Source organism: Quercus robur, chromosome 2 (genome assembly GCF_932294415.1).
Source record: "Quercus robur chromosome 2, dhQueRobu3.1, whole genome shotgun sequence".
NCBI lineage: Eukaryota > Viridiplantae > Streptophyta > Magnoliopsida > Fagales > Fagaceae > Quercus > Quercus robur.
This window is the reverse complement of record NC_065535.1, coordinates 16,355,789-16,373,453: the sequence shown is the minus strand read 5'-3', so window position 1 is coordinate 16,373,453 and position 17,665 is coordinate 16,355,789. Positions and strand designations below refer to the sequence as shown.

Here is a 17,665-nt window from a genome sequence, read left to right as displayed (position 1 = left end):
AACCCATTGGACAAGAGAATAGCAATATTGTTGATTTGTGTTTTGTTCTCAAAGAAGTTCTTAAGCAATAAAAAGCCCTAACTTTTTTATCTTTGTTATGTTTGTTTTTCTCTAAAAATGTGTTTTTCTAAGGGCAAAGGGAGAGGTGGGTAACAGATCTCTAACGGAAGGCGTCTCAGGTGGGCAAAGTGATAAGTTTTGAACCATAGGTAGGCAAAGCGCAAATGGGCCAAACCTCAGGTGGGTTTGCTGTAATTATCCCAAAATTTTTATGTTCTTTAATTCTAGACTCTTTGGTTTTGTACACAATAACTCACTTGAATGGATACTTATATTATGGTCCAACATTTGATTCCAAAATTAAGAAATAAAACTCTCTTTAAAAATAAATAATTTAGGACACATGACGCAAAATTGGTCTTTAATTGTAGAATTTAATTGGATTTTCTCTAAACTTTACCTATATGTATGTGTGTGTGTGTGTGTGTGTGTGTGTGTGTGTGACTTATAAATTTGAATTATTTTTAGTTATACAAAAAAAAAAAAAAAAAAAAGAAGCTCATAAATATAAAATCATTCAAACTATCTCTTCCTCTAATTTTATATATAGAGTTAGATATATGATTATATTTTTTATAATTTATTTATATTAGACTTCTCGTTTCTACACTAAATTAACTCAGTTGGTACAAAAATTTTAAAAAAAAATCGATTAGATGGGACACACACACACACACACACATATATATATATATATGACTTATAAACTATAAAAAAAGGCTCATAAATATAAAATTATTCAAAAATTATGTTTTTATATAGTTTACTTATATTGGACTTCTCGTTTTTTACATTAAATTAAACTCATTTAACACAAAAATTAAAAAAATTAAATTAAATGGGACACATGTCGCAAAATTAAACTCTAATTGAAATCCTATTTTTACATTGAGTTAACTCACTTGGGAACAAAATTTAAAAACTTAGATTAGATGGGTCACGTGGCGCAAAATTAAACTTTAATTGAAAATTTGAAATCTAATTAGATTTTCTCTTAGTTTTACTTATTATTATATATATAGATGGGAGGAAACTAGAGATTTCAAAACTGGATGTGTGAAACAAAAAAAAAAAAAAAAAAAAACCAAAAAAAAAAAAAAATAGGATGTGAGCCTCTCCCATAAAAAAAAACTTATTAAAAAAATTGTTAAAAAACATGTTATTTAACTAATATATTGAGTTAGTGCACTTAGGCTAATATTTAGGCTTATAAAATATGTGGATTATAAATTTTATGCTGATAAACATAAAAATTAATAAATTCATATTTATATAAATAAATACAAACACACACATATCAAGTAGTAATCCTAAATGGTAAATATATTGAAATATTTTGTTCTCCTGATCAAACCAAAACGGCCTCGAATACTAAATTAACTCTCATACCTACCTGTACCGACTATTTTAAATATGGCCGTCTGTCTTTCTTAAGGATTTCCACGACATCCTCAAGTTGCAATGAAGTCTAGAAAACTCTCATGTTAACTCAAGAGTGAAGACATCTAACCCCATTTTTGATATATTTCTGATACCAAAAACTCTGTTTGCGACGTTCAGAAGGAGCAGGAACAATTTTTTATTTCAATTGGCAGCACAAGCAAAGTGACGTTTTTCTTTAGTTTATATTTCTCGTGTCTTTTCTTTGAAATGTTGACTGGCCAAAGTTAAGAGCGCGCCGTAGCCGTCAAGGTTTATTTTACACTTTCTATAATAACACTTTTAATGTAGGACAAAGTGTAGATAAACTTTGTCCTTTAAGGTATGCTAAATTGCTCATATCGAAATCTAAAAAATGTATGCTCATATCAGTTAATTTTGTCACATTAGTTGAAATTAATTTTAAAAGTTGAGCACCAAAAATTGAAATAATTAATACTCCAAGGATACCCAAAAAAAATGAAGGACCAAATTACTGAATTAGTAAATTAACCTAAAATTCAGCAAAATTTATCGGTTATCACGAGATTCATACCTGTCAGCCAGTCGATGCCACGTTGAAAGTTTACCTCATAGAAGAGATGGGATATAAAGGAAGAAGAAGAATGTAGTTGTAAATGAGTGTTATGGAAACTTTGGAAATGGCAGCTGAGAAGGGAGTTGTATGTGTAACAGGAGCAGGAGGGTTCATTGGCTCGTGGGTCGTCAAGCTTCTTCTCTCTCACAACTATGTTGTCCATGCAACCGCTAGACATCTCGGTAATAATGTGTGTGTATATATATAGGGTTGCCCAAATAACTTTTTTTTTTAATTGAATTTTCGTATTTTGAAAATCCCAACGATTAAATGTTTTATATGTTCTCAACATGCATGCTAATTTTCATGTCAATCGGATGTTATTTATCATTTGATCTATAAACTTATGTTTTATATATTATTTTAAATTACAAAAAAATTGAATTTAAAAAATTGATTATGACACGACTATTGATATTTGATTTTTTTTGAAATTTTGCAAGTATAAAAAATATACGAAAATAATATAATTGAATAGTAGATTTGTCAAATTAACATCAAATTAAAAAATATTGGGTAGTATAATATTGCTTAAAGTTATATCAGATATAACTTGAATCCATTTCTCTCTTTCTCTCTCTATATATATATATATGCTTACCTTCTCTCCTTTTCATTTGTACATTTTGGTGTGCTTATTCATTAAGCCTGGCTTCTTGAAGATTACTGTTTCACGATATTGTAGTCTTTTTTTTTTTTTTAATGATTTTTAACTTATATAGTTATATATTGTGGCTTGGAAGTTGAAACCTATGTATATAAATATAAAATGCCCTGTCATCTGAATCATCTCATGATCAGACGATCGATTCATTGTTTAACTGCTAGCCGGTTGTTCATAGTTAATGGAAGAGAAGAAAAAAATAACGAACTGAAAATGTCCATGTCAAATAAAATTATTATTAATTACATTTTAAACTATATTTTAAGCCTAAAATGGGTGCTATAGTTGAAATCCAAAATAATAAATAAATAAATAAAAAATCCTATAGTTTAAAAGTTTCAAATTAAATCCTGAAATTTAAGACTATTACAAACTAAGTGTCCGTTTAGAAACAGTTTATTTAGTTAAAATTGAAAACTTTTTGCTTAAAGTACTGTAGAAAAATGTAAAAGTTAGCTGAAATAGTACAGTGGGACCCATGAATAGTACTAAAAAGTGCATTGAAACCCATGAATAGTAGCAAAAATAAGTTGAATAGTAAAATAAGCTGACAAAAATAATCAATGCCAAATGGACACTAAGGTTCTATTTGGAATCCGTTTATTTTGCTGAAACTGAAAACTTTTTGCTAAAAGTACTGTAAATAAAAGTAAAAATTAGTTGAAATAGTATAGTGGGCTCATGAATAGTACCAAAAAGTGCAATGAGAATCATAAATAATAGCCAAAATAAACTGAATAGTAAAATAAGTTAGCAAAATTAATTATGTTAAACAGACACTAAATCATATATTTTTGTTAGTTTTCAAATTAAAACTTGAACTTTTAAAATAGTATCATTAATTATTCACCAAAAAAAAAAAAATTTCTTAATGAAAAAATTGTTATTTTTTCCCCTTTAACAACCATAGAATTTAGCTATGCAAAGAACATGGTTGGTTCTTAACTTAGCTCATGAGCGATTTTAGTCCCTAAAAGTTCAAAACTATTGCTTTTATAGTCCATTTAGGAACAACTTATTTAACTGAAACTAAAATTTTTTTACTGAAAGTACTGTAGATAAAGCTAAAAACTAGTTGAAATAGTACAGTGCAATTCATGAATAGTACCAAAAAGTGCAATAGGACCTATGAATAGTAACAAAAATATGCTGAATAAAAAAAAAAAGTTGCATTTTTCAACCAATGCTAAACGCAACCTTAGTCTCTAGCAAACTTAAAGTGATCGTTTTTGGTCCTTCTATCAATATATGCTAAATCTTTCTAACAGAACAACCATGTGACCAAACTTAAAATTAACACATCATCCCTTTGTTAGACATAGTTGGGACTAAAAACAATCACTTTAAATATGTTAAGAGCTAAAGGCAATTGCTTAAACTTTAGGGACTAAAATTACTCATTGTCAAAATCGGGGGCCAACTATGTATTGCGGCCAATTTTGCTTTTACTTTTATGGCGACTTATTGTATTAGTCATTTATTTTAATGCTTTTGTATTTTACTCCAATGTTGCCAAATAGAGCTTTTCATACTTCTTAGTTTGTTGTGCTAATTCCATATTTCCTGGTTGGAAAATAAGTTGCAAATCTTCATTCCCAATGAATAATCTATGAGTACTGATCCAAAAAAAAAAAAAAAAAATCTATGAGTAGATACTTCGTTCTTCATATTTTTGGGGTTTGAGAATCCAATTTTCTCACAATGGTTGTTTCTATCTCAATAAACTATAGGATCATTGACTATATCCTAGTTGCGTATGTTTTCCCAAGTGAATTGATACTGGGATTTCAATATCAGTCACAAATAAAAAATAAAATGAAAATCTAATATCATTTTCAATGGGAGAATAGACTCAAGTTTTTTTTTTTTTTTTTTTGTGTAAAATAAAATATAATCATATCAAATACTATGAAAACAAATGGACTCATTGTGAGGAACTATCAAATCATAGTAAGAATTTATTTCTATGGGTTGACCATGTATACTGGAAATGCCATTTACTACTTCCAATTTTCAAAAAACAAATTTGTATCAAAAAAGTTTTTTAGAGTTTTGCCATTTCAAAATAATTTTACTGAATGTTGAGGAAATTCTGTGCAGGAGATGCAAAATATGCTCATTTGAGTACATTTGAGAATGCATCCAAAAACCTGAGACTGTTCAAGGCAGACTTACTGGATTATAGCTCAATACGTTCAGCAGTTGAAGGTTGCATTGGAGTATTCCATGTTTCTAGTCCAGCAGTGCCTTCAACGACAGTAACAAACCCTGAGGTAAGAATACCTAACTGTGATTTCTTTTTCCCTATAAATAAATAGTTTTCCATCAATTAGTTCAAAATCTATCAAGAGACCTCCTTAATAAAATACATATATACGTATATACACAATTAAGTGTGCAATGTAGTGTTGGTGTAGTTATCTGGATATTAACTTCCTAATGTATTTGATATATTATTGCACATACATAATTTTTTCCTTTCACATTTAATATACTTTGTGAAGGTGGAATTGATTGAAACAGCTGTAAAGGGCACACTTAATGTACTGAAAGCATGTGTTGAAGCAAAAGTTAAACGGGTTGTTTTTGTGTCCTCTATTGCTACTTTGCTGATGAATCCAAGCTGGCCCAAGGGTCAAGTGATGGATGAAACTTCTTGGTCTGACAAGGAATATTTTAGAACCACAAAGGTAAACTACCACAAAATACAATTTTATGTTAAGCTTGTTGCTTTATTTTGTACAATGTGTGATTACAATACATTTTTATGATATTTCTTGCATAGCAATCTGATTTATAGATTGTGTTAAAATGTTTCCATACGTTCACTAAAGTGTCTAGTTCAAAAATTTTCCAGAGCTGGTATCAGCTTTCTAAAATAGAAGCAGAAAGTGAGGCATTGAATTTTGCAAAAAGAAGTGGGCTTGATGTTGTAACTGTATGTCCTTCCCTAGTTTTGGGGCCGATTCTGCAGCCTACAGTAAATTCAAGTAGCTTAATTATCATTAGACTTCTGAAAGGTACCTGCCTCTAATGTTAATATTAGCCTTGTATCGTTCCTAGCTGTTACATAAATATAAACATACATAGACACCCATTTATATTTATATATATACACAGTGGAGAACCACTCATTGTAATTTTATATACAGCTCTGTTTATGTATTGATGAGGCTGTCTATTAACATCACAAGTTAATGTTTCATGCTTTAAAAGACCATATATAAAATTTTGACTCAGTTCTATGTTGCTTGAATTTCTACTTTTTTTTCTTTCCATTGTCTTATTGTTCCTTAGCTTAGAAGCAAGTAGCTGCAATGGAAACTTTTTGTGTTGTATGAGTATCAGTGTGTTACTGATAAATTTGTTAGAAAAATCCGTTTTTCTTCTCCTAAACAGGCTTCTTTTGATCCGTATGAGGTACTTCTCTCTTCTTTTACCACTCAATTTCCATGCAGGTGGGAATGAATCAATAGAAAACAAGCTTTCAATGCTTGTAGACGTACGTGATGTTGCTGAGGCACTACTTCTGGCCTTTGAAAAGCCTGAGGCTGAAGGACGATACATATGCTTAGCACACATGATCAATGCAAAGGATTTAGTGGATTTGCTGAAGAGTATACACCCCAACTATAACTATCCTAAGAAGTAAGCTTATCTTTGATGCTATTTAATTTACTAAGGTGATCTTTCAGTGTGGTGTCTACTTATGGATCAATGAGGCCGTGCAATAGAATAAACAAATCTCTAACAATCATATCTTGTATCTTTGGGTGTTTATATAACATATTTGGGTGTCTCAATTCATGTTTTCTGGATTTTGCTTCTATGGGCAGCTTTACCCAGGTGCAGGACGAAAAGAGGCTGAGTTCTAAGAAATTGCAGAGGTTGGGTTGGAGTTACCGGCAATTGAAGGAAACTCTCACTGATGCCATTGAAAAGCTACCGTAACGCTGGAATTGTTGATTGAAAAAATACAACCATGGTTTCATTTCCCAAGTAAGAAGGGTGGGTTTCATAATGAGTAGCGTAATAAAATGATTGTGAAGCAGACCCAAGTATGGACCCCTTAGAGCATCTCCAACAGATTCTTCACATTTTTGTATTGTTTGAAGAATAAACAGTAATTTTTACTTTTTAACTACCCATTTTTTCAAATACATTTTCCAACAGAGTCTCTATCTCATTTAAATATTATTTCTTCATTCATTCTTTATTCTTTTTTTATCATCATTTATTCTTCCTATATTCATTCTCAACAATTATATTTTTCAATGAAAAAAAATGTTATATTCACAACATTTTTTTCAATACTTTCACAAGAATCACATCAAAATCTTATGTGGAAAGTTGTTACTAGTTCTAATTTGAACCCACCGCTGAAATTATTTTTTTACTCACCAATATTAACTAATAACAATCTATTACTTAAAATTTATTGTGAAAATATTGTGGTAGCATTTCTCAATTAAGATTTTTTATTTTTTATATTATTTTTCCTTTCATTCAATTCATTCTCATCCATACGTTTTCATTTCTTTTTTTCTTTTTCTTTTTTCTTGTTTTTCTCCTCCACACACGTGTCCAGCCTATCTCTACCCACCCCAACCCTTCTTTTATTTTCTTTTTCTCCCTCACATTCAAGAACATTCCAACAACTCTCATTCTCTCTTTTTTTTTTCCGACTCTCTCTCTCTCTCTTTTTTTTTTTTCTTTTTTTCTTTTTTGGAGAAGCAACGGAGAGAATGAGAGAAAAAAAAAGAAATCTGGAGGAGAGAGAAAGAATTGATACAATAATAGCTGGTATAATTTTTTAATCAAAAAAATTCAATTGCTAATGTACAGTAGCCCATCAGATTTGATGAGATACTGTTCATGAGCCAAAAAAAATTCAGAGTTTAGAGAATCTATTGGAAACCATTTTTTTGGTCTCATTCTCTATTATAGAGATTATTTTGCTTTTAGCTACACCATTGGAGATGCTCTTAAAACATATTAAAATTCTATCCTATCAAATACTATTCTTGATCTTCTTAAACTGCGTTTGGATGCATTATGAAAGAATACTTTCTTTCTTTTTCTTTTTTCTTTTTTTGGGTAAAAAAATTGCATTTGGTATGTTCTCTTTTTTGTGGTAGGTCTTTGGGATGAATGTGGTTGAGTTTGAAATGTGGCTTCTCTCACCTCTCATTAACCAAACTCTCGCACGATGTGCCATGCAACTTATTATTAGTTTTATCCAATATTTCAATAAGATTTAACTTAGCTGGTGCCAAAGATTTAGCTTAACTAGTTGCCACCTCAATTTCCAATAGAGACATTCAAGATTTAGAACTCCTACACTCAATTATCAATGTATAAAAAAATAAATAAATAAATTTCCTGGTAAAAACTGGTAATCTTTAGTTATTTTATAGACAAAATAGAAAGACACTAAGAATAGTATAATGATTTAATCATACTATATAAATATATATATATATATATATATTTATGTTTACAAATTGAAAATTGCATGACATAGTGGCTTATATAGATAGGCATGTTTCATGTCTACTAAAAAATGCAAATATCCTTCAACTATTTTTTTTTACATTCTTGATTTTGTGTTACTAAATTTTTTTTTTCCTTTTTGTTGGACATTGTTTCAATTGTTGCAAAAACTACTAAATTTTAGTAAGAATACCATATTTCAAATCAATTGTTCATCACTTAAAAAAAATTAATTGTTTCTCATATAAATCTTCAAAAAATGATATTAAAATTTCATTACACTTAAAATAATTAATATAACAAAATAAACATATTCATTCTATTAGTTATTGTTAAATATTAGCATTGATATACCATGTTGAACATGTTAGAATAGATGCAGAAGAGAGAAGTATAAAATAGGAATATAAGAACACATGTTACGTGGCTCTGCCTTACGGCCTACCTCCATGGAGAAGACCCTTAAATGTTACAACCTTATTATATAAGAGTATTGTAGTATAAAATTGGTGTAACAATGAGTCCTAACATGGATATATATAATAGACTAAACCCTAGACTAATATATATCTAGTACTTGGCTTGCAGACAAAATAGAATTAAGCTTGGGCCTAGGCTAATGAACTAATATATATATCTCTAACAATTATCTTTCTAATTACATAGAATAAATACTAGCTACAATGCTCCCCCCCCCCCCCCCACACACACACACACATATATATATATATATATTACACTAAAATGATTTAGGACATTTATAGGGTTAAGATTAATTTTAGTGAATTCAAAAATATTTAATTTTTTAATGGTTTTTGTGTCAATTGTTGTCAAAGCAACTAAACATGAGGAAGAATGTCATATTCTATATCTATTATTATTATTCCAACAAAAAATTATTTCTTATATAGAGTTTATAAAAAATAATCTTATAAATTCATTTAATATAAATAATTAATGCACAACTTTAGATAATTAATATATGCATTTACTCTATTGGCTAATTCAATGAACTAATACTTTGATATAAATACAAACTTTGTTGAAATAGAAGCCTAAATAAAGACAACTTTAACAAATGTGCCACATGGTACAATCTCATACTCTCCAACATGAGGTCTCTATTTTTATATATACTAGTCGCAGACCCACGCTATGCATGAAAATAAATAATTATTTTGTAATTGTAATACAATGTATAATTTATTCTCTAAATTTTTTTAACATAATTTGTTCTCCTTAAAAATTAAACAATTGTTATTCAGTCCAATTAGGTCTACTTCAATCCATTTTGGTCCAATTTGGTCCACTCAGTCAATTTCGGTCAATTTTGGATTTATTGGGCCTTAAATTGATTCTTTTTGTAGGTTGCCTTCACAAGTTTAGCTCAAAAATTCTTTTTATTTTCTTTATTTTTGGTTGAAAAGTATAAAATTTTAATATATTTGAGCTCTTTAGTTTTGAGTAAAAAATAAAAACAAAATAGACATTATAAATTAGAAATATGATCCCTAAAAATGCAATAAAAGTGATAAATATTCAAAAGTCCTATTCGGTCCATTTTGTCCTCTTCGGTCCACTTCGGTTCTATCTAGTCTAGGTTAGTCCTATTGAGTCCATTTAGTCCACATTGGTCCTATTCTATCCAATTCAGTTCTATTCGGTCCACATTGGTCATATTCAATCCACATTTGTTCTATTTAGTCCACATTCGTCCTATTCGATCCATATTGGTCCTATTCGATGCATTTTGTCCACTTCAGTCCTATTCAAATGACATTGGTCCTATTAAGTCTAATTTAGTCCTATTCGATCTTATTTGTTCTTATTTGGTCCATATGTCCACTTTAGTCCTAATCTGTACATTCATTCTTATTCGGTCCACCTTGTTCCCATTCGGTCCTATTCTATCTACTTAAGAATGGAAAAATACAAGTTTGGGTCGAGAGTAACATTACTTATTTGTGTAATATCAATTATGATTATATGATATGTTTTGGTCATCATAATAATCTACTTAAGAGAATGAGAATTTGAATAATAACTTTAAAACTTAAAAATTTTAATTGTACCAAAAGAAATTAGGAAAATATAATGCATAATAAAAATAGTTAGAAGAATATGATCATTTCAAAAAAGAATAGTATCAATCAAAAACATAAAAAAAAAAAAAAAAAAAAATGATAAAATTATGTATTTTTTGAAATTGTTTAATTTTTAGGGAGAATAAATTATCTACAATAAAATTTTGAGAATAAATAATACATATTCAGTATAAGTTTGTTATGAGTTTTGATTATCATAATAATCTCTTTTAAGAGAACGAAAAATTTGAATAATTTATTTAAATAAAAATTACACACACACACACACACACACACATATATATGAATATATATATTTTTATTTATTTATTTATTTATTTATTTTGCTTGAAGGTATAATCAACCTCATGCAATTCATTTAAAAGTAATGACGTTAAAACAAATGAGTAACTGCATAAAAGATTAGATTTGTATATTTATAGCATTAATGTTTAAAAAGATTTTGACTTAAATTTAGCCGGACCAAAGTGGACTAAAATGCTACATTAATGTGGCTTAACAAAAGTGTAACAATAATAAATTTTATGCTTAAAATTTTAGATATTACGTGTTTGAGATATATATATATATATATATTGATATAAATTTAGATTTAGAATAAGCACTTTCAACCCAAACATATTTTTTCCTTATATATAAGTGCATAAAAATGTACCAAAATGGATTGAACTGGACACAAATGGAACGAAGTGGACTGAATAGACAGAATGGGACAAATTGGTCCGAAGTAGAACAAATGGACCGAATTGGATGGAATGGACCGTATAGACTGTATTGGACTTAAGTAGACCGAATGGACCTAATTGAACTCAAGTGTACTAAAGTAGACCGAATTGGACCCAAATTAACCGAAGTGGACTGAAGTAGATTGAACCAGACCAAATTGATGAAGTGGACCAAAATAGACCGAAATGAACTGAATGCTAATCTGTTATTAGCATAGCCAAGATTGTGTTTTGATATAAACTCAAATTCTTACTTCCAAAATAATCAAGTATTAACTCAAACAAAATCAAACCAATCAAAACTATAAGAGATATATGTATATATACACACACGCTACTTGTAATGGACAACTAAAAAAATACAACACCAAAACATATAAACTCAAAATAGAGTTTTAAAAATCACAATGCTACGTTTTTCAAAAAAATGAAGGGAGAGAGAGAGAGAGAGAGAATAACCACTCTTTAAGAGAGAATGTGAGAGATAATAATAAGAAATTTATAGAAAATAATATGAGAAGAAAAAAAGTAAAAATTAAAAAATATTGTAATAAACAGGAGTGTAGTAACAATAAATGTTATGTTTCAACTTATATATATATATATATATATGCATTTTTTGGTATTACTTATGGTGGGAGATTTGAATTTATACATGAGGGGAAGTTTAGATTCTCAATTTCCTTAGAATTTAGGCTTTTGAGATAATTCATAGCTTATCATTGACCAAAGAGCTGAAAATGGTGGATCTGGTTTTTGGTATGTCATTAAAATTTTAAATAATACTGTGCCATTGTTATTGTCTAACATTACAAGTATTTGTATGTCATTCTAGGACTAGATACCTTGAGAAATATGTGAATTAAAGCTAGAAAAATTCTAAGACCACATAAAATGGCACAACTTGTGCCACAACTGTCCGCATGGTAGACCATGAATGGTGGAGAAAAGTGGTGTGTTCATATGAAAGTTACAAGAAACTAGTCACAGTCTAACACATAAGATAATTGTGGTAAAAGTTTTGTCAATTTATGTGGTACTAGAACTACTCGTAAGGCTAACGCCATGTGGGTGGTGTTTTACTTTTCATCAGAGACAGAGTAACGGAGCAAGAGTGAATAAGTAGTGATTATACCTTCTTTGGTCAATTTCTTCATCTCTGTAGCTTTGCAGCATCTGCATCGTTTACAGTATGCAATATGTAGAAAAGACTGCTAAACGTAACAATTTACTTCAAACCAGGTTTTTACTCTGCTCTGAACATGGAAAGTAGTCATAGTGCATGCCTACCTCTTGCCTATCCCAAAGCTTTCTTAGGCTTGCAACAATTTTCCTGAAAATGAATAAAAAAAAGTTTTGAGAGCTAAGTTTTGGTAGTAGCTTATTAGTTTATTTGTTTATACAGTTTTTTTTTTTTCTTTCTTAAACTTATTTTTCAAGGTAAAACTGTACAGCAAATGAGCAAAAAGTTCATCCACACACAGACAATTAGAGGGGATTTGCCTTGGTATTGTTACACACAAAAAATTCTACGTAGTTCTCTCAATGCTTTCAAATTGTCTGGCATTCCTCTCCCGTTGTTCTTGCAGTTCATTTATGATTAATGATTAAACTCATATAATGACAGTAATATGAAGTCTTGTTATATGGAAGTAACCGCATATAATTTCAAATTATGAACTATTTCATATTTCTTGGGGTTTCTTTTAATGTGAATATATTAGTCTCTTTCTAGAAGTTGACAAGAATCTCTTGCCTAGGTCTGTTTAGTGCAAAACCCTCTTATTACACCTGAGCTGGAAATGGAAAACCCAGAATAGAGAATCAACCCTAAGAAAGTATTGTCAAATTCATTTTTAGGCATTTTGTTCTTTATCAATGAAGTAATTTTTTTCAATTAAAAAAATATATATCCTTGGCTTTACCTGTAATATACAAAGTGGAGAACAAGGCCCTCTTATTTAAGGGTGATAAATCGGGTCAGTTTGGGTTCTGATGCCTATCAGCCTAATCATTGTATCACCCAAATTGAACAAGTCGGTTGGTGGGAGTTGACACTTCTTACCACTTGAAAGATTGGTTGGAGTCGACTACACCACACTTTCTTTTTTGGTAGAAACTACACCACACTTTCACATGAGTAGTTGGATCTCAACATGGAGTCTTTAGTTGGGCCAAATTCAAGGTTGTGACGATGTCATAGACTCACAATGATTCCAATGAGTTGGAGTTCCTTGAGATATAGATTCAGTGTTAACTGGAAGTAAAAGGGTTCAAGATTGACATCAACTTATGCATGTCAAGAATGGGGGGCGACAATCCATTTGGTGAATCACGTGGGGAGACAAGTGTATAGATAGAGTATAGATCGGTTGTGTTGAGTTCAGGTGGTTTTATATCAGCAAAACCCAATATTTGAACCGTAGCACTTTAGAAAAAGCATATTTTTTTTCCTATCCAAAAAAATAAGGAAGACTAATTTATTAGTAATATATTCATTAGTTAGGGTAGAAATATTGGAAAAATTAGCACAAGTAAAACAACTTTGTAATTAAATTAGTCGATTGTTGATTTTCAGCCATCTACCAACCACTTGGCAAAAGATGACTTTGTGGCGCATGTGCACACACATATACACATAGATGTCTGAAGTAAGAATGGTCGTTATGTTGAGAGATGAAGTTGAGCTTGTCATCAACAAGATGACTTTGCAATCAAGCATCATTATCAAACAATAATTAAATTGTCAGTTTAGTGAGCATGGGAAGAGTGCTTATCCTTAGCTCGACTTCGGATCTTTGAACATTAATATTTTTAAATCAATTATATTTGTTTGTTGGTGAGCATGGGAAGAGTGCTTATTCTTAGCTCGACTTCAGATCTTTGAACATTAATATTTTAAAATCAATTATATTTGTTTGTTGGTAAATGATTTTTATATACAAAAATTCAAAAACCATAAAATAATAATAATAATGTTGAGAATGGAGTTCATCATTATGACCATAACGAAATTTGGCATCTAAACTTTCAAAAATTGTTCAAGTTTTTTTGAGTTGTTTCATCGGCGAGTATGACTAGAAAATCATAACTTAACAACTTTTTTATAGAGTAGTTATATTAGACTTACTCTTCTAGTTTCTATTACAACTATTTAACAACCAATTTTATCTAAAAATATTGTCAAAATTGGATTTCACAACAAGATAATCTTATAACCAACCCGTTTTGTTGTGAGACCTAATTTTTTAACAAGCCCTTTGATTTTGTACATTGAAGAGAAAATTGTGCCATCTGATAAAAGTCATGAGTGGAGTATTCTGTTTTGATGGACTCCGAACAGTGAGAAATATAAATTGTGCAGAATCCAAGGCTACATTTTCTTCTTGTTTTCCTAACTTCTCTCTCTAACTTCTTTTGTAGAATGTGAAAATTTAAAAATACAACAAAATCTCATAACTTTTTTACAAAATCTTTGTTTTGAATTATGGTAAGTTTCAGTATTTTTTTTTTTTCATTTTTTTTATATATATGTTAAGTTGACATTTTATTTGGTGTAAAAATGTTATCTATACTATAATTTAAAGGGTTTCTCCAGTTTGGTATGGACATTTCGTTGTACAAAAATAGTCCTACATTCCTAGGTTTAAGTAGAAACAAAACTAAAAGGCAACCCCGTAAAAATACATCTTTAACTTCAACTAAAACATTACCTACAAAACAAGACCACTCTCTTAATGGTTTTCAAATTGCTTTATCCACTTATAAAAAAAATTAAAATTAAAATTAAAACAAACACACGTTTCTTTGTAAAAACACATCTGCCGTATTGATTAAAAAAAAAAAAAAAAAAAACCAGTCGTACTCCCATGATTTAGTCACAGACACAACTCCAAACTTCTATCCAACAAATTTAAATCTCCCCATTATCATTAAGCAATTATATTGTTATCAAATTACTTCCCATCTCTTCCGTAAAAAAAATAAAATAAAATACTTCCCATCTCCATCCTCAAGTCCCTGCTTTTTAGTTTTTATACTAAGAGGAACAAACATTTTTGCATTTTGATAATAGGTGACTACGTGCTAGAAGAAGCCACTCAAAAAGGTATTTACTCATCATTTTCTTTCCATTCATGTCAGATAATTTAAGCTTTTATGTTTTTGAAACCTCTCTGTCACCAAATTCTATTTAATACCACTGTTCTATAACTTCTTTTGGAATTCGATGTCCACAGCATATTAATTAAGAAAGTTGTTTCTCAAAAAAATAAATAATTAATTAAGCTCAAAAGCTATGAGACTTACATAGCAGATGTGTTATCTAACTGCAACTTTGGTTAGTTTGTCTCTTCTAGTAATTTTTATTTTTATTTTACATATATATTTACACGTGATATGTATTCTTTGTGATAATTTCTTTTCTTTTTTTTATCAAGGTTGGTAAAGTGTTACAGTCACTGCATAAATAGATACAGGAAAAAGAAACTCTACTTACAAAAACAAAAGGTCTTTTTTAATTGTTCTTGCTCAAATAAAAATGGCTTTTCCATCTCAACAAGTTTTTCTTTTTTCCTTTTTTTTTAGGAAAACAACAGGTATGTCAATGTACATAGTTCTTTTCTTTTTCTTTTTTTAATAAAGAAATAAATAGTCTTCTAACACTTTTTTTTTTTTTTTTTATCACGGTCACCAATAGTTTGTCTATTGATGAGGATTATGCAATTTGTAGTTGGTTTTTGTTAAATTTGGGTAGGTTACTTTTGCTATTCCTTATTCTAATTATATGGACTCTGAAGTACTTTTCTTTATTTCCATATTTCCTTATCATTATTTTTTCTTTTTGTATGATACGCATTTGTGGGTTAAAGCTACTCATTACCTTAAAAAAAGGGAATACTCATTGCTTTTCTTTGATTACAAAATGGAATACTCATTGCTTTTCTTTGATTACAAAATGGAATACCCATTGCTTTGATTACAAAATGGAATACCCATTGCTTTTCTTTGATTACAATATTACAGTACGTAGAACTTTGTTTAAGAAAAAAAATTGATTACAATATTACAGTACGTAAAACCTTGTTTAAAGAAAAAATTGTGCAATTTAGGAATAGTCATTGCTTTTCTTTAATTACAATATTACAGTACGTACATAGGACTTTAGAGGATACTCTCTTTGTGTCTTAGTTTGTTCTTTTAATAAAATTCTTTATTTAGTAAAAAAAAAAAAAAAAAAATTCTTTGATTACAATATTACAATACGTAAAATTTGTTTTTATATAAAATAAATAAACTTTACAATTTGGATTAAGTATCAAACTGTGTTACTCTACTATTAACCAAAAAAGATGAACGAATTAATTATATATATTGCAATCTTAACCAATGAAAAAATAGTATTAAACTTGACAAACTATGCAATTTGGATAAGATTGCAATATAATTAATACTGTGGGCCAGAAAATTCATGGCCCAGGCCCGCCCTATGTCAAGGCCCAAGGCCTGATCTGAGGATACCTATTGTCAAGGAGGAGTTTAATGCACGGATAGGATAAGTGAAAAGACTACTCATACTGTAGTAGAGAACTCTGTACCTGACAAGCCCCTATTCTGGACCAAGCTATTCAACCTTTATGTCTACTCCAACCACTTGAGGTATGGGCGGATAGGACAAGTCTTCTGCCCCGAAGAAAAAGTTTACATGTGGACCCTAAAGAGGAGGAGGAATACGAGTATAAATGGAAACGAAAGCCAAGGGAGAAAGGGGAGAGAGGGGGAAGAACTTAATGCTCCTCGGAATAAGTCCGAGGAGTCCAATCCCTTAGGCTACGAAGCGGTAGGGCTTGGATGTTCAGGCTGAACCCCCTTTTTTACATGAGTTCCCCTAAAATCAGGATCGGACCATCGCCCCGTGATCAAGGGCAAGCCTTTTAAGCCCACTCTCTACAAATCATATTGTGAGGGATCTTTTTTGTACGAGCCCAACGTCATTCTTGGGCCATTAAATAATCGTGTCCTTACAAATACGTTAAACAGTATATATATATATATATATATATTTTTTTTTTTTTTTTTTTTGGGAGGTTAACCTTAAACAGCATTAAAATTGACAAACTATGCAATTTGGATAAGATTGCAGTATAATTAATATGTTAATAGATTACTTAGAGAAAGTAGTTATATTTAATCCTTACTCTCTATCTTTTTTGTCTTTTTTTTAGAGTGACATATCAACAATTTTATTGAATTGCATAATGGGCATATTGGATGAGTTTGGGTGAGACACTTTACAAAATAATTGTATAATTCAAAGCTCACATAAAGTGGAAGTCATCTATCAAGTGGTTGTTAAAAACTTTTTTTTGTATATAAGAAAAAAAAATTATCCTAACTATGCCTATATTTATCAATTTGTGTAATTCTATGTTGGATTCAATTTATTTTTAATTTTTTTTTTGGAATATTAATGTACATATCATTAATTGAAACTCCTATAGTTTAGCTTTATTTTTCTCAATCACATCTCTTCCCTATGAAATTAATTAATTATCCCTAACAATTATCGTGCCTTTCACTACAACTTCTTTTCTTTTCTTTT

General features: G+C 29.7%; 1 pseudogene; it reads left to right on the top strand.

The window, feature by feature from the left end:
- Window positions 1-2,141: 2,141 nt before the first annotated feature.
- On the top strand, window positions 2,142-6,711 carry LOC126712640 (cinnamoyl-CoA reductase 1-like; annotated as a pseudogene).
- The last annotated feature ends 10,954 nt before the right edge of the window (window positions 6,712-17,665 follow it).